Genomic DNA, 21,427 nt, shown 5'->3' on the forward strand with positions numbered 1-21,427 from the left:
TTATCCAAGCACGTTTATGTTACTCCAGCCAATCTTTGGCAATTTAGAAATGATTTAGAGAAAGAGAAGCAATGATACTATAAAATTTATGCTTTTTCAACTTCTCTCCCTACACAGAAGGAGGGCAAGGCTTATTTCAAATAAATTCACATTACAGCCAAATCATTTCAATTGATACTACTCTACAAAGAACTGAAGTATGCATGTTTATTTAAGTACCAAATTCCTAAGATCCAATACCATGCTGTCATTCTGTCCTTTCAAAACGAGAAATGAGATCTAAGTTCTACGTAAAAGTCAAATCACCTTATAATTTAGTTAAAAAGGCATGCATATCTACTGTAAAAGTACTACTATTATGACCTACATATAACTTTCAGTGATGAACTCTTTAAGAAACTTTAATTTCCTTAATATAAAAAGAAATATGTCTAAGCTGGACTGGAGCACAGCGGGTAGGGCATTTGCCTTGCACACGGCCAACCGGGGTTTGATTCCTCCATCACTCTCGGAGAGCCCAGCAAGCTACCCCTGGTGTATCCGATATGCCAAAAACAATAACAAGAAGTTTCACAATGGAGACGTTACTGATGCCCACTCGAGCAAATCGATGAACAACAGGATGACAGTGCTATAGTCTAAGCTGATGCATAAAATCTGTGTAACTACATAATAAGCAATCCATTGATCACATCCGTTGACTATGATAAAAGCATCAGGACTAATCAGAATTGTGTGTGTTCGATGTTCAATTTTGTTTTCAGTGTTCAGGATCATTTTCTTTTGAACTAAAATCTCACATTAAGGTAATTTTCTAACAAAACTTGTCAACTCTGAGGGGCTACAAAGATAGCACGTGCCTTGCACATGGCCAATCCAGTTTTGATCCCTAACACTGCATATCCTGGTTATCTGAACAGCACCAGGAATGAACTGAGCACAGCATCAGGAGTAAGCACTAGTATCACACTGGGTGTGTCCCCCTCAAAAAAAAAAAAAAAACTTTTTGTGATTTCTAAGATACTTCCCTCTGACAGCTTTAGGTTTCTCGTGATTAATGTTTTAGGGATGAAAGCTCACTGAGTCTGATGATGATACCTAAAGTCTCATCTGCATCAAATTAGGATTTTCCTTTCCTTAGATTTATATGCCAATGACAGTATCTTTAAATAAGTAACAACCTTAAAACAACAACAACAAAAAAAACTATGATATTTTTATAGTTCTCAAGGTTGAGGAATTCAGTCTCAATCCAGGTTCAGAGAAACTTTATTTTAAAAAGATGCAGCAATCTCAAGAGAACACAAATATCGTAAAGCAAAAGTGTGTGTGTGTGTGTGTGTGTGTTCATTTGTCTACCTGTCTGAAAGAGGTACTAATAAAAGTAATCTAAAAAATCTACATGTAAAATTAAATCCCGGACTAACGGGTTGCTCATATAACATGCAGACTTGAAAAGTGAGTCTTGGGTACTAAAGAAAGGCCAAAAATAATCCATGAAATCAAGAGTCTCTAAGGCGGGCAATATCTCCATTTGAAACACCTGCTACAGAACATGCTAAATCACAAAATTTCTCTTCCTGTCTCACCTGCTCCCCACCCATCTGCATTCAACTCCATAAAGAGCAGTTATCCCCTATTATAAAACAGTTGACGGTTAAAACAATGAGCCAACTTAGAAAGTACAATATTCTATAACTGACATTTACTGCACTGGCCTTGGACTTCTTAATCTTTACCAGACGGGCACACAAATCAATCCATCAGCTCATAAAGGTGTGCTTTTTTAACCTCTAAAACAGATGGGATTGGCCAGAAGTGTCTGGCATGTCAAACTGCTAATCACTGCTGCCCTTTGCACAAAATAACCCACTTAAGTTGAGGCATGGTTGCACTGTAACCGACATTAGTCTGTGGGAAACCCATTTAACTGTCACACACTCCTGCCACTCCTGCTCTCCCTTAATTAAGCCTAATGCCTTATGCTTTGACCTTTTGTTCTAGCCTATTAACCCTATCTAGTACAAGTTCAATTATGTTAAACTAAAAACTTTGCTGTAAAATATTAAATGTCTAGCTCAAAAAATCATAAGCAACATCCTCCCAACTCTTAACGCTATACATCCTGCTATTCATTGGAAGCAACAGTAAAAGCTCACTTTAGAAGTACTACTGAGTTTGGGGAGTCAAGAAGAACCAAATTATCATTCTAGTCAACCTCCCTTGTTCTACAGAGAAAACAGGGGCTAGAAAACACGAAACAAACCATCCATTTCACAGCTAGACATTAATACCTATTCAGTCTCTACTCTTTATTCATGGGGTCTCTAATTAATATCTAAACTACCCAGCAGTGTCAATAATACTAATATTTTCACTACGGATTATTACCTTTCACTAGCCTCTAGATTGCACTGCATAAATGGCCGTAAAAACATATTAATTAGGATTAAAGTCAGGTTTTAGAATTTTCCCTTTCTTCTCCAAAACTTTCTCCATTGTAGATAGTACAGAAAGTGAGTTAGTGTGTGTGTGATTTGTGTGTGTTCTGTGTAGGAGGGAGTGGGCCACACCCAGTAAATACTCAGTTGCTTCTTCTGGATCTGTGCTCAGGGATCAGTCTTGGAGGTGCTCAGAAGTGCTAATGCGGTGTCAGAGATCACTTTAGGCAAGTACCTTAACCCCAGCACTGTCTCCAGCCCCTTTCCTTTCTAAAAAATAACAACGGGGATGGAGTAAAACTAAATTCTGCAACATTCACAATGTACATACACTTTTTTTCTTTCCCGTTTCCTTAAGTATTCTATAAAGAGACTAATCTTTAAAAACACCTCTTTGGTGCAGTGACTCTGTACATCAAAACAACAAATATTAACACTTTTGTAACCATGTTACCTAAACTACATTAGAGCTTTTAGAACCTCAACTTTTTTTTTTAAGATTGCTACTCATATTTACCAGAAAAAAATCCTTTAAAATTACTGTATGATAAAAATGTATATATATATATTTATATATACATCTATTATTATAAGAATATCTTAGTGTCAGTATACTGTTATTATAACTCCATTGACTTCAGCTACACAACTAGATTTGTGGGGGGTTGTTTTGTTTGCATTTTTTAGTACTCTCGTTTGGACAAATATAACAATTTAATAATCAATAACAAAATAAAAGTTGGCTTCCTGTGACTTAGGCAAAAAATGCATTTCAATTTCAATTTTCAAAAGATTTAAAGTGCTCTATAGTTTACACCAATGAAAAAAATCAATACAATTTTCATTGAAATTATAAAATTTCGTCTTTGATGTTGACTATCCAAAGACCTATTTTTACCTATTTTCAGTATTTACAATGTTGTCTTTTTTTTTTTTTTTTTTTGCTTTTAGCAATCTGGAACCTTACAAGTAACATGTCATTAAGTGGATCATGTAATAATTTTCAACAAAATGATCATTCAGAATTATGCACAAATGGTGAACATCTTCAATGACAGATTTTATTACTGTGTAAGGAGTAAAAGGAATGTAACATAAGAGTCTAGAACCTCAAGGTATAGTGTATTCATGTTAGTAAGATGGTGCCGCTAAAGCAGAGGTTTCCAAACATCTTTGGCTTATGTCCTCCTTTTCAGGAAAAAATTAATCACTCAGTAATCCTCTGGAAATCAAATTTCTTTAAGCAAGTGAAGTGCACCTCAACTACATAGGTGCACCTCTCCACACACAAACTAGAGATCATCCCAGTGCCCCCAGAGGACAGTATCACCCACTTTGCAGAAACACTGCTTTAAGTGCTATCTCTTGGAGTTATCAGACAGAACATATGCAAATATATGTAAAATGTCAAAAACATGATGGATGAGTAGTCAAAGCTAAAACAAATACTTGTAGGGGACAGAGAGATAGTAGAAAGGGTAGAATTTTTGCCTCGTATGTGGTCAACCAAGGTTTGATTTGGGGGATCTTTGAATCCCCCAACACACCACCATGCATGATCCCTGAGTGCATAGTAATAAGCCTTGAGCACAAACAGTGCGCGCCCACAACAAAGCAATAATAAATAAGACAAATACTCGTAGCAGGGTCAATCCTAGAAAACATGATTCAGTGTTCACGTATTTTTATACACACAATAAAGGATAATAATTTTAATTTAAGTGAGACATCAGGCCTAATTTCAGATCAGTTCACAAAATTTCAAATTAAGCTTTGCTGCTAAATTCAAGGGCACTCACACTAAAATATAGAATTTATGCACTCTATAACATACTGACTGAGAGGAACAACAAAATGAAAAGACAGTTCACATGGAGATACACATGATAAGTGTTGCTGAAAACACAAAGTCAGATACATCATAAAAGTAATTAATGTGATTATTTTTCTTGGGACAATAGTTCCATTAGCCTGCATAACTTTCTGATTTAAAATTACATGAATACATAGAAACACATGAACTATGAAAGATGTTTTTCATGTTTAGAAGACAGATACTTCCAAGCATGCATAGAGTTAAAAAAAAAAAGCTTAAAGCAAGAAACTGGCCTAAAGTTGTCAAGAGATTACAAGCATTTGTTAAATTTCAAAACTACAAATATAAATACTCAAGTTATCTACACATTTTATTTAGCCTTTTTTTGGACTAAAAACTAAAGGTACCTGGCCTACAAACAGAAGTTCCTCCACTGATTTTTAATTGCTAGCATAGAAACTTCTGAGTTTTTTAAAAATTATTTTTCTTGACTGACAATACTATCCACTTAGTTGAATGTGACGGTGTCTGAGCAATCAAATGATTTATCTACTGTGAACAGCAAATTTTACAGTTTTTCAATGTAACCAAAGAATTTAACATAATAACTAAGTCCTACAACTTACAGGTTTATGAATTATTAACTTATTCTCTAAACTTCTAACTTTCAGACTGTGCCACATTTAACTCTAGATATGAGTCTGAGACAGTCTACCAACCCTAGTAATCAAATCCAATGCACTTAAACGTGTGAACTAGTAGGTCCTGTGGTTACTGGAAGTGCTAAGGCAACTGCTGCCTACAAAGGCTCTAGAAATATGTGTTTCTAGAAATATGTGCTTCATTTCCTTAAAAAAAATTAAAGCTGACTCCAAAGATTTCTATTGAACATTTTCTAATATAATCTGTGCATTTTTGACTTAAAAATTTACAAAATAATTTCAAGAGCCATGTACTTAATGGCACCAACAATTTAATTCATAGTTATTATTCCTAGAAAGATGATTAATTTTGAGGGAGGAGTTAAAAAGTCCTGATCTACACAAAGAGAGGAATGCAGAAAAGCATCTACTATGCATAAGTCAGGAGTACTAATTATTAGCCATTATGTATAAAAACAAAATCTCCATTCCTGACCCTAAAAGGGCAGATTTTACCAATAGTTGTGACAAACAATTCATTTACACAAGTCCTTTACGCACCAGGCACCCAGAGCACCAAGAATACATTCATGAGTAAGCTCCCATTCACAGGATTTACTATCTACTGAAGGAGACAGACATGACATCAGCGTGACTACTATAATCAAAGGGTAGAAAGAACTGAAAAAATCTGATCTTGCTGGAGACCCTGAAATTGTTGTGAGCTTCTCCCTTCTATTGTCCAGGGTCTCATTTGACAACAGTCTTTACTGATCTGCTTCACACCACGGTAGGAATATGATCAGTCAGTTGCCCACATAAATGCATTGAATAGGTCTTACTTCTCTCTTGTTTTTCCTAGAGGAGGTGAACTTCGGTGTACTTATTATAGGGCATATTATCACCATAAGATCACAGAGTCCTCTGGTCTTAATTTGTACCTTTTCACAATACCATACTGGATTGGGGTTCATGACCTCTACAGTATGCTCTGCTTGAACCAAAAGACTCAATGATGCCATGTTTGAAAACTTTAGAACATTTACTCTCCAGTAGTAGCACTGGCTTGTAACTGTTTCTGATCATACTACATCAAAACTAAAGGTACCTGCCTACAAACACAAAGTCCTCCTCTGATTTTTAATAGCTAGAATTCAAAATGCACATAAACATGTAGAAACAACAAAACACAGATACAATCCTGTGCTGAAAAATGAAAAAGTTCTTGAAAAACTATCAATCTAGAAAGTGTCCCAACTACTAGAGTATCAAAAGAATCACAACTGTACTGAATATCATATCAACTTATTTCTATTTTTTTTTCAGTGACGTACTAGCATTTTACATTATGCAGCTTCTGGGAGTTAGCTACACATCACTGTATGTGTATAATTCTATGCAATCCCACCCACGAAGAGCCAACACGACCCCAAAAACAAAAAGGCCCCTCTCTATATCCCTCTCACCACCCCTACCCCTTCTCCATTTGGTAACAGTTTTTAACCCGTTTAATTCATGTTGTTGTATATTGCCAATTTATTTTCTCCAGTTATTTATACCCCACTTATGAGTGAGACCATCCTGTAATTGTCTTTCACTTCCTTATCTTACTAAGCAAAATCACCCCAAGATTCAACCACTTTGTCCTAGGCCACAGTTTCATCAAGTGGACATTTAGATCTGATTCTGTGCTTGAGCTTTTGTGAATAACACTGCCAGAACACAAAAGTGCAAATAACTTTTCAATTTAGTGATTTCATATCTTTCAGATAAATACCTAGAAGAGGTATTGCTATGAAGGCCATGTTTGAATAGCCTGGGAAGAAAAGGGGTTACAAACACAGGGTGACATATACACAGCTAGCTCCTTCTTAGGCCAATCCATGGTTAGGCGGTCAATAGTTATGATTGGTCCTTCAGAGGGTTGGCTTGCACTTCACAGCTGGATCTGTCGCCAAAGGTTATAAACTACTTCCACATAGAAGACCCTCTTTCTGAAGTTGCCTAGCAAAAACAGCAACAACAAAGAAATGTGAAATAAATCAAAATTTGACTTCTCATTCTGAACTGTTAACTGACAACCTCCTGCTCTGTACAATGCAGTCAATAAATGTTTTGAAAATTCAACAAGATGAGTGGATTATGAAGGTATGGTATATATACAACAGAAAACCGTGCAGCTGCAAGGAACAATGAAATATGCAATTTGCTGCAACTTGAATGTAACCATACAGTATCATACTAAGTGAAGTTAGCCAGAAGGAGGACAAACACAGGATGGTCTCACTTAAATGCTGAAATGTGGTCTATACAAATAACTGGACAAATGAATGCAATGTATCAATGGGAAGATCCCTTCCTTGACCTCCAGAGTACAGGAAGAATGACAAAAGAAAGAAAGGGAAGGGGGAGTGGTGGGAGGGAGTAAGAAGAGGCAGGAAGTAAGGAGAATGGGTAAGGGTCAAGAGCCTAGGGTACATTGGTGCTGCAGAGGACTGGTAGAGCTATGTATCTAAGCCACAGAGTTAACTTCACTAACAACATGAGAGTCAAACTACAATAAACCAAATTTTTAAAATGTGCCTGCCAAGATGGCACACTGGGTGGGTGTGAGGCAATCTGGAAAACTGGTGAAAAGAATTTAACACTTTGGTGTTAACTGATGGTGAGATTGGTGCTAGGCCACTGTGTATCTAAAACTCAACTGTTGATAACTTTTTAAGTCCCTCACTAAACAAAATTTAAAAAAAAATAATCAACAATGTGCATACTTTTATATTAGGCAAGCTGCCTCTGTAAATGACTAGTTTGAAAATGGGAAAGTATGACAAACAAGTTTAATCCTGAGCACCTAAAGCATTTATCAAATTTTCTTCTATTCTGAAAAATGTGAGAATTCTAAGAAATTACTTCTGTTTGTGATAGTCAAAGCAACAGAAATCAAGTTAAAGCAAGTAGGAAAAAAAAGCAGATGAAAAAATTACTTTCGTTCAGGTCAAAGATTACTAGGTTAGGCAAAAAAATAAGAATAGGATGATAATAACAAAGCTAACAATGTATTGCTTTAATTCGGCTTCAATAAAGCCTAATATGGGGCCAGCAAGAGAGCACAGTGGGTAGGGTACTTGCTTTGCATGTAGCTAACCTGAGTTAAGTCTCTGGCATCCCACCTGGTCCTCTGAGCACAGCCAGGCATAATTCCTGAATGCAGTAACCCCTGAGCATCACTGGGTGTGACCCAAAGCAAAAGAAAAAAAAATTAAGAATGCCTAATACTCTCTGGCAGGAGGAGAAATAGATGCCAAATAAATTCTCCCATTTTCAACCCCTCACCTCAAACAAATTAAGTATTTTCCTTAAAAAAATTTTAAGCACAGATGGGTGGGGAAAAATAATTCAAGAATGCATTTGAAATCCAGACTCTCCTCCAAATTATTCAAGTAGATTCTCTTATTGCATCAAATACAATAAATTCTCTTAATAAAAAAAGATCATAGTAAAATAGTCCTTTGCAGCTTTCATGCAAAACCTTTAATCTAGTATTTATTTGGCAATTCAGACTTGAAAGCACACTAGAAAATATTATGCCCAGGATTCTTACTATTCATCCCCACAACCCCAATAGCTGTCCAATCTGACTATCTTCTAGTGTACTGGAAACCACTAAGTTCAAAATTCTATAAATTTTTAAATGAAGCAAGTAAAAAGAGGTGGAAATGTTTATACCTCCACCTCCCATATAGCTTTAGGGAGAAAAAGCATATGACGTATGTGTACTTAAAAATTTACTATGTATCACAAACCTCACTACCTCAATATTTGTTTTCTTATCATGGTCTACTCCACCAAAGTGTGGTAGTTTTCCTACTAGTCTACCTCCAAATAGTGTTCATCTCTAATTCATATTCCTTCCATTTTAAATTCACAAATTGCTAACTTCCTCTTTGTATTGCAAAGACCAGTTTATTGGCAACAGCATAGTCTTTAATATAATTAGGGAGTGTGTGAATCTGTGGGGGCAGGGGGGAGAGATGGGTGTGAATGTGCGTGCAGGGCAATTTTAAAAAGTTAAGAACCATAATAGTCAACAAGAGTTTTAATTTTTATCCAGAAAGATTATGGCTCGGAATGTGCTACAACTGCTCTTTGAAGTGGACAAATATAATTAGCCTTGGGAATAGCCAGATTAATACCATGACAAACTATTTTAATGAGTTATATCAAGAAACACAGTTGCTTTCTCTGCCTCAAAGAACACTGCTGCCGTAACTCTGTGATTTGCCTGGTAAGGGCCAGCCAGCTAGCTCTGAAAAGAGCCTAGACAGCTGTCCTTGGTGACTACATTTCCCTGTATACAAGATGGGAGGCTCTTCCTCAGAACCAGAATCAAGTGCAGTGGACACTCCAATCAGAAACAGGTCTTCCTAAGTGAGAATGCTTTTGGGGACTCCAAATAAATGCATGGGTTCTCTAGCCATCAGGTTGGGAGCTGGGTTTGTGGCGACTTTCTAAAAAGATAGAAATCAAGTCTCAGAAAAAAAAAATAAAATAACATGAATCAAATGTGTTGTGTGACCTCAGGCAAGCTATTCAGCTATCAGACTAGGTTTCCGTATTTGTAAGGGGAGATGGGGAAACTCACACTGATTATAATTACCAGAGGCTCTGTAAAGGGGTCACAGGCATAATACCTAGGACAAAGCAAACACCCCTTTCTCTTCCCTTCCCTGCCCCACCACCCAACAAAAAAAAAGGCAAAGGCAAGTAAACAACTCTTTCATATTTCAAGTTTCTTGCCCAATTATCTTTTCTCCGGTGAAAGGCACCGCCTGGGATCTAGTGTTTACTGTCAGCAACTGTATATGCTGATATACAGTCAGAAATCAGAAATCAAATTTAACCCCGTGCTATAGGCAGTCTAGATGCTACCTAGGGAGAGCAGAGAACTTTCATTTTATTTCTGTCACACACTGATTTAGTCAAAGCATCCAAGCCAGAAAAGTATGAGATGGATGACAAAAGAGAATACTTTTAAAATAAGTTTTTTTCCAAACAAGTCAAAGCTGAGCTTACAAGACCCACTGTCTAAATATTCCCTTCAGGGGGAAAAACTGCAATTGTGGTTATTTCATTTTGTGACTCCGTTTTCATCCTGCTTTGGCATGTTTCATATGTCTTCAAGTCCTCTTTCTTGATGTCACCCTTTCCTCTGCCTCCTTCCTTTCTTCTCTTGTTTTTCACTTGTTTCTTTGCTAGTTGCAGAAATCTACCATCCTAATGCAGGTTATAATAAACTCAGACATCAAAAATTAAAAATAGCTGCAAAACTGTGCTTTTCACTAATCCGTCATGATCCCTCAAACATTAGATTCCTATTTCTATATAGGTTTCTCAAGAAAAGTCCCATTTTTTCCCTCAGCTTCTAAAACAGTGTTGGTACTTGTCAAGCTTTCTTATATAGTCACTAAGTCACAACAACTACATTCAAGATTTCATATAAACATACTTTCCTGTCTTACTATTGGCATATTAACCATTAGGATGTTTTAAATGCAGCAACATATTTAACCCATTATGAACAATAGCAAATTCAAAAATTAAAAACACTAAACAGTGGATAGCATAGCTAAAATGTTACAAGCTTCCTGTCTTAAATGCCTCAAGTAAATCCCCTGACTTATACTTAGTACCCTCACACAACTGGCAAAGAATGCAAAAATAAAATAATGAAAGCTGCCTACAATGCTACAAACTACAAACTCCTTGGATTCTGAGTTGTCCTAAATCCATTAGCAAATTATAGGTTCCAAAACAAGGAGTAGCCCTATAATTTAACAGGTGACTGAAAAATGACTTTCTTAATTAGAAGTCCAAGGGTGAGAGACTCCATTCCACCAAACTCCTAAATAAACACTAACATCAGGTCAATCACACTGCCCTGGTCCGTTGGTATCTTAGGCTGATGACTCAAATTCCCAGCAGGCTTCTTGTTTAAAATTTCTTGAAACTCTACTGCTTAGTCACACAGTGACCTGGAATTTAAGGCAAATAAATGGTCTCTTCCTTCCATCCTTCATGATATTTCTTGTTAAACTCACACAAAGTTAAAGAGGCAAGGATGGGCTTTAATTTTGAATTTTTACTATCTGAGTCAAAAAAAGTCAAAAAAAAATTCTGGGGACAGTGAATTATGACAGCTTTGAATTTCAAACACAACTATTAACCATGTCAGAGAAGTAATTCTATGAGTTTCTTTACAACATTTTTTTTAAAGATTATTTATCAAAATAGGAGGGAAAGAAAAAAGAAAAGGGGGAAAGTGGAAGTGGAGGGTGAGACGATAAGGATGGGAAGGAGGATGGGATGATGGCTGGTAGATGGACAACAGATGGGTGGACAGATAAACTGCTGAACTTAGAAATAATAATATAAGCATCTCCCTACTCAGTTTCAATCAAAAATCAAATCAAATAATCTATAATGTTAGCAACAGACAATTGTGCAAGACATATTCTTCAAAAATAAAAATAGCATGACTTTAAAAAATATCTTAACACAATTGAGTAAAAACAGGGAAATCATTTTCAATTCCAAAGAATGACTTTCCACTTTTCAATAATCTTCCAAATCTTCTTGTTATTATTCTTTGACTTTTAGGCTAAATGATATCCCTAGTATGGGTCATGATTTTCATGATTATTAATTTTAACAAAACCTTAACACCAAAGTAAAATGTCATCACATTTACTTTTCATATTCCTGCTCTCAATATTTTATGAACTTAAGTTATCATATATTTCAAGTGTACTGATAACCTAAAATACTGTGCCTTTTAATGCTTCATTTAAAATATCTGCAAAACAATGGAAGGATCAATCTGAATTGTAATATTTATAATGTAGTATATGCTAGAATACTGACAATTAGTATAACGTTCTACTTATATCAAAACCTGTATTATGAAAAGTTAAACCTATGCTTAATCCCTATAGCAACATAAAAGGAAAATTCAGTTCTAATGAACTCTAGATACTCAAGATCTATTACACTGAACACTAAATTTCAAGGAACAAAAAACAGCAGATGGGCCTCTACATTAAAATTTGCAAATAAATCCTGACAAGGCTTCAGAGGCCTCTTGAAGCTCTAATTCTCCCTACCTTTGAGTCACACAATAACATGACCAAAGAAAACATTCTTTCTGTATTTATTTACATTCTCCATCAGAAATTGTATGAAACAGTTTCTCCAGTTCAAAATGCAAATTTCACCACTCTGTTTTCCATGTTTACTAAGACCCTTGGAAAAATAAGATCTTCAAAAGTAATCTAATATTAACTCACTGTGTTCCAATTTTGAAGCTCAGCTTCTATTATGGCACCTAATCATCAGTACCACAAAGTCCAGTTTCAATAGATTTAAGAGACACTCAAAAGCAAACAGTGCAAAAGTACAAATGGAGAACTTGTCATTTCTCCTCCTCAAACAACCACTACTTATATAATATTACTGCTCTCATTTAAGGGAATCCATTATCATCAGCAATTCATGTCCCTGCTTCAGCACCAGAGGCAAACAGGATACAGAAACAAGATCCATTTACTTTTTGCTCATTCCGACCTCTGGACGCAATCCTTAATTCTGTTTCCTGGCCTGCTCCATCATTTGACACTCCTGATTTTTACCGTCTCCAGTGCTGGCTATCACTCTGTTGTTAGATTTTCTACTTTTTATGCTATCTAAGTACTATAGGAGGCTCTGATAGTCCCTTCAAGAACCTGCAACTTGACCAGTTTAATCCACATACTTAAAGTTATAATCCTGGAAGACTCACCCCATATTTTGTTGCAACAGTTCCTTTTACTTTTCCATAGGAATAAAAAGTTTCTCTTTATAAAAATATTTCAGCTAGAAGTCAAAGATACAGGGGGCTTTGTTATAACAGCAAACCCTTTGTTTTGTTTTAACCAAATCTTCATCTGTGTAACAATAAATCACTATTAAAACAAAAAGCACAACCCATCCTGATGTATCAGCCCCAAGAAGGGGAAAATGGAAAAAGTTGTAGAATAAAGAAACTTCAAGTACTCTTCAAGTGAAGCCCCACCAGGGCAAGAAGGCAAATGCTACAAGTAACTACAATTTTCATGGAGAAAAAACATCCAAGGACAGAGAAGCTATTTATTTAAGGAAGAGTGAAGAGAGTGAGAAAGTAATGGAGAGACATAGCACATACACATAGACTACTTTACTTCTATTAACCTAACACTTTAAACACGCTTATATCAAGCAATCTAAGGATTATAATGCAAAACTAAAACTATCATAATTTTTGAGTTTTTCCTTGAAAAAATTAGATGTTTTTAAACAGATGTTGGCAGCATTATCTTTTACAGAACAATTCTTAAAACAAGAGCTCTAATTTTCCTAAAGGTCTTCAAGTTTTGGAATACCTAGTTCCTTTGACGTCCTCTATCCAAAGCCATTCTACCTTAGAATTACATCTATGTCATCGTCTTCTAGCACTGGTTTGCAATGGAATCTGCACAATTCATAATAACCTTCATTCCTCCTCATTTTTCAAGAGTCAAGGAAGACTTATCTCTTTACCTCCCTACGTTCCATTCTTCCATTCTATTGATATATTTTGCCTCATCTGTCACCTTCATAAAACTCTGCTTTCAGATACGAGTTAAATCGTCTTAGTTGTCCTCAATGTTCTAAAATAGTGATGTTTGACAGAATTAATACAGTGCTCTAGTTCTCTCTGTTCAACTGGTATTTAATTAAAGATTTAGGAGGCCATCTTTCCCACAGGTTACTCCATTTAAAGAAGCAACACTACTTTCCGCAGAGACAATGAGATAAACTACATGGCAACAAAGCCAGCTTCCTAAAACCCCGTTTAACAGATTATTCCCTACGTACACTATCTACAAGGCAGATTAATTTACTTCTCACTGCTAATCAACAACCTACTTTCTCTCTCACCTTATGAGTTTACAGTATTTAGGGGAGTTGAAACACTGTTACATTTCTGTATCCCTGTCTTTAATCTCGATCTCAAACAGTCAGAACATGTCCTTTAATTTCTGTGCTATTTTTTTTAAAAAAAATCTCTGGAAACAATGTAGAAAATTTTAAAGCAGAAGAGCTACCTTAAGGCACAAACAACTCCCAGTTAGAAGTTCTTTTGAATTAATATCTTTTGGAGAAGAGCCCACTCAACTTAAATATAGTCATTATTTACAATTCTAAAGTTAGCCTGGATAATTTAAATTGGCATTTTCTATTACACACACAAATCATTATCTTGGATAGATGTTTAAAAGACAGCACTTCTTAAATTTTTTTTTGGCTATAAAAGAACCACAAAAGGCAAGTCATTTTAGGCAAACTTCAGCAGCAATAAACCAACAAACAGACTCTAGGTGGTGGTATAGGTTATTTTTTGTCATGATGTTTTGCTCTTAAAACTGCAGGAGACACAGGGCCTTTACCCTCGTTTACAGACACTTCTTTACTGCTAACTTGCAATATTTTAGGAGTACTGAAATGGATAAAACTCAAGGTCTGCAGCATTTGGAAATGCATGAAAGAAGTGGTTCAAAGTCAAATGCTACTTGTAGTCTTTAAACTAACCTAGTGTTTACCTCAAAAGCACTTGTAGAGAACTCATCTGAGTAAAATCAACAACGAACAACTCTCATTAAAAAAAAAAAACTATGTATATATGTATACATACACACACACATGTCTATTTAACTGAAGCTCCCAAGGTACTCTCAGGGTTAAATACAGAAAGATCTGTGTATGAAACAGACTCGAATAACAATGGGAAAGCCTCCACCTAGGAGCCATTCCCTTGACTGATTTCTTCTTTGTCTCTAGGAACTAATTCCAGGCAGAGAAAAGTTATTACTGGTGATGAGGCCACTACTCTCTGATCCAGTTAAAGCCAATTGTTATTACCAAATCACTGGACAAAAGCAGAGCAACTTACTTAGATGTTGAAAAACATTTCATCATACCCACATGTAGGTGCCAGGCAGACGAAGCACCATTTAGTGGTTCTTTTTGTTTGTTTGTTTTTAATAAAGGCGATGGGGTGGGGGGAGGACTTATTTTAGCGTCTCTCCAACAAAGGTAGCAAACCAGTGACTCTATACTGATCAATCTCATCAGGGAAATGTCGCCCACTTGCTGAAACACACGATGCAACTAACAAGGCAAGCTCCACGCCGTTCAGAACTTGGGAAGAAAAATAAAAAATGAATTACCCAAGACGTCCATGTCACTTCACCAGCCCATTCTCCCCGCCCTGTGGAAGGAACGTTCATCACCTTACAACCCGACAGCCGTTCTTTAACTTTGGACCCCGACAGACGGCTTCCCTGACTCTGGAGACCGTTTTGTTCCTACGCACCAACCTCACATTTAATCATTGACGTTACTAGAGACAAACTCCAACTCCGTTGCACCTGGAGTTAAAAGTCCTGGGCAGCTCGGAACGTCCCGCTCCCCCGCACCGGCCACGAGAGCACACACACACACACCCACTAAAGAACCTGTCTTATTAACATGCACATATATTAATACACACATATACACACGCGTAGACATGTAGTTTGGGTCACAATGGCATCAAGGACTTCTCCCAAGACACTTCTGACTCTTCCTAATAAGCACTCCGTCCCGCCAGGGGACAGGCTTTGGAGAAACTCCCGCCCGGCTCCCGAGATCAACATGTGTCCCCAACTCCCAGCCGGGTCCGCCTCGAGGACACAGTCGATTCCTTTGTTCCTTCGGACGCGACACCAACTCGGGATGGAAAGTGGGAAAGTCCTCGGGGAAGCGCGGGAGGGGTGGCAGCGCCGGGGAACCCCTCCGGGAAACAACTCCCCACACACACTACACACACACACACATTCACATACAAACACACACCGACCTGATGGGTCCTACGGGCCCCCCGGGGAGCCACCCAAGTGTCCCCGAGCTTCCCCGGACCTCCGCGGGGCGCGCCCCGCCAAGGGAGCCCGACGTCAGGCTCCGGGAGACTCAAGTGACGGCTCAGGCCTCGGGACCCAACAAGTCTGGTTCGCGGGACGGAGCAGACGGGAGTGGGTGTGTGTCTGTGTGTTTATGCGTGTGCATGTGGGGGGGGGGAGGGGGTGGAAGTAGGGGGGGTCGCAGATCGCCGGGGGCGCCGTCCCCTGGCCCGACTCACTTTTTCCCGGGCACCGGAATCCGGGCCAGAAGCGGGGAGCCGCGGCCGGCGCCGCCCCGGACGCCCCGGGCAGCGCGACCCAGGGCGGCGCGGAGAGGAGCGCCCGGGACGCGGGACGCGGGGCCCGGGGCCCGGGCGGGAGGTGCGGGCACCCCCCCACCCCCCAGAGCCCGCAACAACACGGCGGCCGCCCCTTCGGGTCTCCTCCTCCGCCACCCCCCGCCCTCCCCGCGGACCGACGCGGAGCGGACGGGCAGCCCCGACCCAACTCCACAACTTGCGGGCCCCGCCGGCCCGGCCGCCCGGGGAAAGGGGCGACCCGGAGCCCCGCGCGGGGCCGCCTGGCGGGCTCTGCCCGGAAACGCCGCGACTCCCCCGGCGGCCACGCGCGCGCGGGGCCCCGCCGCCCCGACGCCCCCGCGGCCCTGCCCGCCCACGCCGCCGCCCACGCCGCGGGCCGAGCCCCGAGGCCGCTTCCGGCAGCGCCGCCGGCCGCCCCCACCGAGAAGCCCCCCCACGAACCCCCGCCCCCGGCCCCCGGCGGCCGCCGCCAGCACTCACCCGAGGCCGCCGCGCCTCCGCGCCCGGCTCAGCCCGTCCGCGTCCCCCGGCCCGCCGGCCCGCCGCGCTTCCCCCCGGGGCGCCCGCGCGGGCTCTCCCCGCGGCCGGCAGCGCTGCCCGGCCCCGGACGCGAGGCCACAGGCGGGCGCGCGCGGGCGTCAGGGCCGGCTCGTCCCTCCGCCTCGGCCGCCGCCGCCGCCTCTTCCACCTCCGCCGCCGCCTCCTGCTCCTCCCGCGCCTCCTCCCCGTTCGCCGCCGCCGCCGCCGCCTCCCGAGTTCGGGGCTCTGCTGCAATGTCTGCGAGGCGGACTCGGAGCGCCCCGCGCGCCGCCCGCCCGCAGCCGCGCTCCTCCCCCCCGCCCCGGCGGCCGCGGCTCGGTCCCTCCCCTCGCCGCCCCACGCCAGCCCCGCGCTCCGGCCAAGTTTCTTAACCCTTTTCTTGCACACACGCACACACACATACACACACACACACACACACATACACACACACACTCGCGCCTATTGTCATCGGGGACGGCCAGCGGCGAACAGCTCGGGGGCCCGCGCTTCCCGTGCTGGGGGGGTCCTCGGAGCATTCCGCCCCCCTTCCCGCGCCCCCCGTTACCACCAGCACCACCTGCATGGCCGAGGGGAAGGGAAGGCGGTGGGGGGGGGGGGGTGGTCTGGGCGCGGGCTGCAGGCCAGGGGCAGCTCGGCGGGGAGAGGTGGCGACTTGGGGCTTCCCGGCCGCCCAGCTCCCGGCTCTGTCCAGCCGCCCCCGATCACCGAAGGCGCCTGGACAGCTCCTCCGGGGGGGTTTCTGGGGAGGCTTTGGATAGAGCGGAGTGAGGGGTCGTTTGCATTACCCAGGCCTAAAGGCTCGCCTCTGGGACAGAGATGGGGGGTCCGGAGCGTCCTAAAGTGCCCCTGTCCAGGCACCTTAAGCGTCTGCTCCTACCGACTCACCCAGCCCCAGGCACCCCCCTGCCCTCCCTTTCCCCTCCCACCTCCCCCTCTCCTCCAACCCCCCCCCCCCCAACTTCCACCACCTTGTCTTCTGTGTCCTGCTTTGATCCTGGGGTTGCGGGGTGGTGGAGGCGGGTGAGGGGGCAGCCCCGGGCACTACTAACTCCGGGTCACTTGGCTCCCACGCGCAGCACCCAGGAGGCACCCGGGACTGAATGCGGGGTGGCCAGTGCGTGGGGGGGGGGGGCGGAAAGAAGTGGGAAGGAGGAGACCTGCGGAGTGAGTGCCCCGGGCAGCTGCTCGCTCGGACGGACGGACGGACGGACGGACGGACGGACGCCGGACTCGGGAGTTGGGTTTGTGTCCACGGCTGCACGGTCCTAGCCGGGGCTTTCGCCGAGTCCAGCTGCCAGTCGACCCGGTCGGTCCGCGGGGAGGAATCGGATCGGAGCCGACCCCGGCGGCCGCTCTCCCGGGCTCCGACTGAGCAATAACAATTACATCACGAGGCCGGGGCGGCAGCACCCGGGAGCCGCTGGCTTTCCTGCAGCCCGATCTCACCGAACCCGCCTCTGATCTGGGGGGGATCGCGATTGGTGAAGGGAGACGCTGGAGGGAGGAGGGTGTCTTCCGTTAGAAACCCGAATTTCGTCCCCCCCGCCCCCCCACCCAGGCGAATTTGCCGCGTCCAGATCCCATCTTTGCCCATCTCCAAACATCCAAGTGGAACTATGAACGCCCCCCCCACACACACACACACCTCCCCAGATGTCAGCTTTCTTTTTGACTCTTAGCATCTAGCATTTAGTAACTCGACATGAAAAAAATGCCAAGGGAAATGGGCGCTCTTGCTACAATTGTTTTGTTGCTTTTATTGTTCCCGGGAGGGGGGGGGCAGTGTACAAAAAAGCTAGGGTACAACTGAATCGCACCCCAAACTCCAAAATGATGGCATGCTTGTGTTGAAAGACTTAATATCCAAACAAATGAGTGGATGTGGCACTTAACTGGATGTGGCTCTCAATGGCACTCAATTCCGTATATATAGATTCTGGTATCCTTAAACATTCTAGCTTTTGAATAGAATTGCTAGGGGAGAGAGAGAGAGAGAGAGAGAGAGAGAGAGAGAGAGAGAGAGAGAGAGAGAGAGAGAGAGAGAGAGAGAGAGAGAAAGTCATAAAACAATATTCTATGCCTGTTATGTAATGACTGTACTGTGCATTTAACATTTCTTTTAACCTTTTAAAATATGAATGAGAGAATGAGAGGCTTGGAATATCTTCACAGTCTTAAAAGCAAAATATTTTCAAGTTTATGCAGTTTATGCATAATAAGTTTGTCCCCTAGCACTGAGCTGAGCACATGGGGGATACACGTGGAAAGATATTTTGGGGAAAAGATTTTTGCTCAGTGGTCCTGGTGCTTGTAGACCTATTACAGTAGAACTCTAGTGATTCAACTCTGCAATCTGTTGCCAGCGTATAGAATTTAAATTTTATATGATTGGTTCTTATTTGCATATACCAGAGTTTGAAATCTGTTCAAGACAGCTTAATAAAGTCTGCTGTTCCATCATACATCATTTATCCTGAATTGAGACAAAACAAACTGTCCCAATTAAGTGATGATCAGCATAATCTAAGCTCTAAGCTTGGTCCTTTAAAAAAAAAAATCAAACTCCTTAAAGAAAAAAAAAACTATTGTTAATTCTCAAACAAGGATTTTTAAAACGAATTACAAACGCTTCTGGATTCTTAAGCAGTTTACTAGCCTTCATTAAGCTTTTTCTTGAAAACTCAGAGTTAATTTTCTTAAAGGTTATTATATTAGTAGGTGGTAGTGAATTCCACAGACACACTGAACCAGCCTTCTGCCTAGGTGTTAGGGATGCTCTCAGGAGGTATATAAATTATCAGTGGCTGCACTGGCAGACTCTAGGTTACTATGATTGAGTGATTATAGGTGCCATTTGTAGTTTCTGTGTTTACCACTTCAGCAGCTAATGCTGTTGTCTTTTTTCTGTTCTCAGCATGCCTGCCTCTCAAGGTCCCCTCCTCTTCTGACAGCAGCTTCTAGTCTGGTGCAGACAGAGAATCCAGATTGTCGTCATTGTCACTATTCTATCTAAAGGAAAGCAAAGGAGGTCCAGTGTATGGGACAGATATGCTGCTCCCTGAAATGTGTAGAGATCTGTATGTAGATTTGGGGTGACAGATATTTAGACTGCTCAAGTGTTTTGAAAAGCATTCTTCTTGCTTCTTTAACTAGGTTTCAGCTCATTGAGGTATGCAGATAAATAGCCTCCTAATCAGTGAGTTTACACAATTTACCCAGCAAGCCAGATTGGTGCTGCCCTAAAACATTAGTGTTAAAAAAAAAAAAAAAACTGCCATATGTGAGATGCCTTAACAAAGCCCCTCACCTCTTATTAAGCTATCTACTCAACCCTACAGAAATCCAAGCATTAAAATCTGGAACTTTTTTTTTTCTATAGTACATTAGGGTTACATAAATTGAATGTTTTTTGTATAGTTTATCTTTGCTTAATTATGCTAATTATACTTAGAGCTATTTTGTTATCCTTTCTTTTATATTAAAAAAAATCCTAAATTTCCTTTGAAGAAGATTCATTGAAAGGACTGAAGCAAATATGATCTATAAGAATGCTTATTAAATCATCTTTACTTTGAAGATAATGCTCATTTTAACTACTGGGATGTGAAAAGATGACCTTTGGCTTACAGAATTAAGCCCAAAGGTATTTTTATAAACCCAGGATTCCAAGGAGATCAGATATTTAGAGTTCTTCTGTACCACAAAATCAGAATTGGGAAAGAAATATTTACTAGGGCTCTTGGGATCTCTGTTGTTACAGCGTTTTCCACACCATTTTGTGGTGTGTACTTGCATGTACCCCACTCTGAGTGTGACCACCAAAGGCACAGGACCCATACCCTGCTCTTCCCACCGCCTCTATCTGGTTTCAACAAACAGACCCTCAGTAGATACTGGGCAAGATCAATGTCAGTACCCATTGATTTTATTTCTTTCTTACTTAGGTGTGGGTGTAGAGTGACAGAGTTAAGAGAAATTATTTTACAGGGAGAATAGTGCTTCAGTTAGCTATTAAAACCTAGCAAGAACTTTCTAGTAAGCAAAGTGGAGAAAAGGTCTGGGAGAGTAAAGAGACAGTTTAAAGAAACGTCTGAAAAACAAAAGCATATATTGACAGGCATTGGGCGTACATTATACACTATGAACTGTTATGTCAAAGGTTTTAAAAAATACATACACATACACACATATATATATGCATATATATGTATGTATATATATATATATTATAAGAGAGTCTCTTGCCCGCACGCCTGGCTGTCTTCCCCGGGGCCCCTCGGAGGGGATGGGCTCCAGCTTCCCTCCCTGCCCCGAGCAGAGCTCCCGGCAGCCAAAGACCACCGGAATCTAGCTACAGCCATGCTCGAAGCTCCTCTCCACATGTTCGGACAGGCCTCACGCATGAAGGTACCAGCAGAGGAACTCAGGTGTGTGTAATCGCATCAACGGACAACATCTAGACAGAGACTTAAAAGCAAGTTCTCAGAAGCTCGTGGCCATGAAGTGCGATATCTTGTGGCCTACTTCTCCCTCTGGGAGAAATTGGCAATCCTCTGAGAGTTTCCTGCCCACATGGGACAGCCTTGCAAGCTTCCCATGGTGTATTCATATGCTAAATCCAGTAACAAGCTGGATCCCATTCCCCTGACCCTGAAAGAGCCTCCAGTGCAACATC

At 41.6% G+C, this 21,427-nt stretch overlaps 1 protein-coding gene across 4 annotated transcripts in view; it reads right to left on the reverse strand.

The window, feature by feature from the left end:
- The window catches only part of NRIP1 (nuclear receptor interacting protein 1), an 89,524-nt gene extending 71,331 nt beyond the window's left edge, over positions 1 to 18,193 (reverse strand). Inside the window, exon 1 of one of the 4 annotated variants that reach the window (XM_055126719.1) lies at positions 17,910 to 18,193. The gene's annotated coding sequence lies outside the window, so the exon portion shown is untranslated. Of the gene's footprint in view, positions 1 to 16,689; positions 16,936 to 17,537; positions 17,562 to 17,720; positions 17,793 to 17,909 lie in introns of those variants that run through there. The other 3 variants (XM_055126720.1, XM_055126722.1, XM_055126718.1) reach the window with 3 other exon arrangements.
- Positions 18,194 to 21,427: the final 3,234 nt, after the last annotated feature.

Source organism: Sorex araneus, chromosome 2 (genome assembly GCF_027595985.1).
Source record: "Sorex araneus isolate mSorAra2 chromosome 2, mSorAra2.pri, whole genome shotgun sequence".
Classification (NCBI taxonomy): domain Eukaryota; kingdom Metazoa; phylum Chordata; class Mammalia; order Eulipotyphla; family Soricidae; genus Sorex; species Sorex araneus.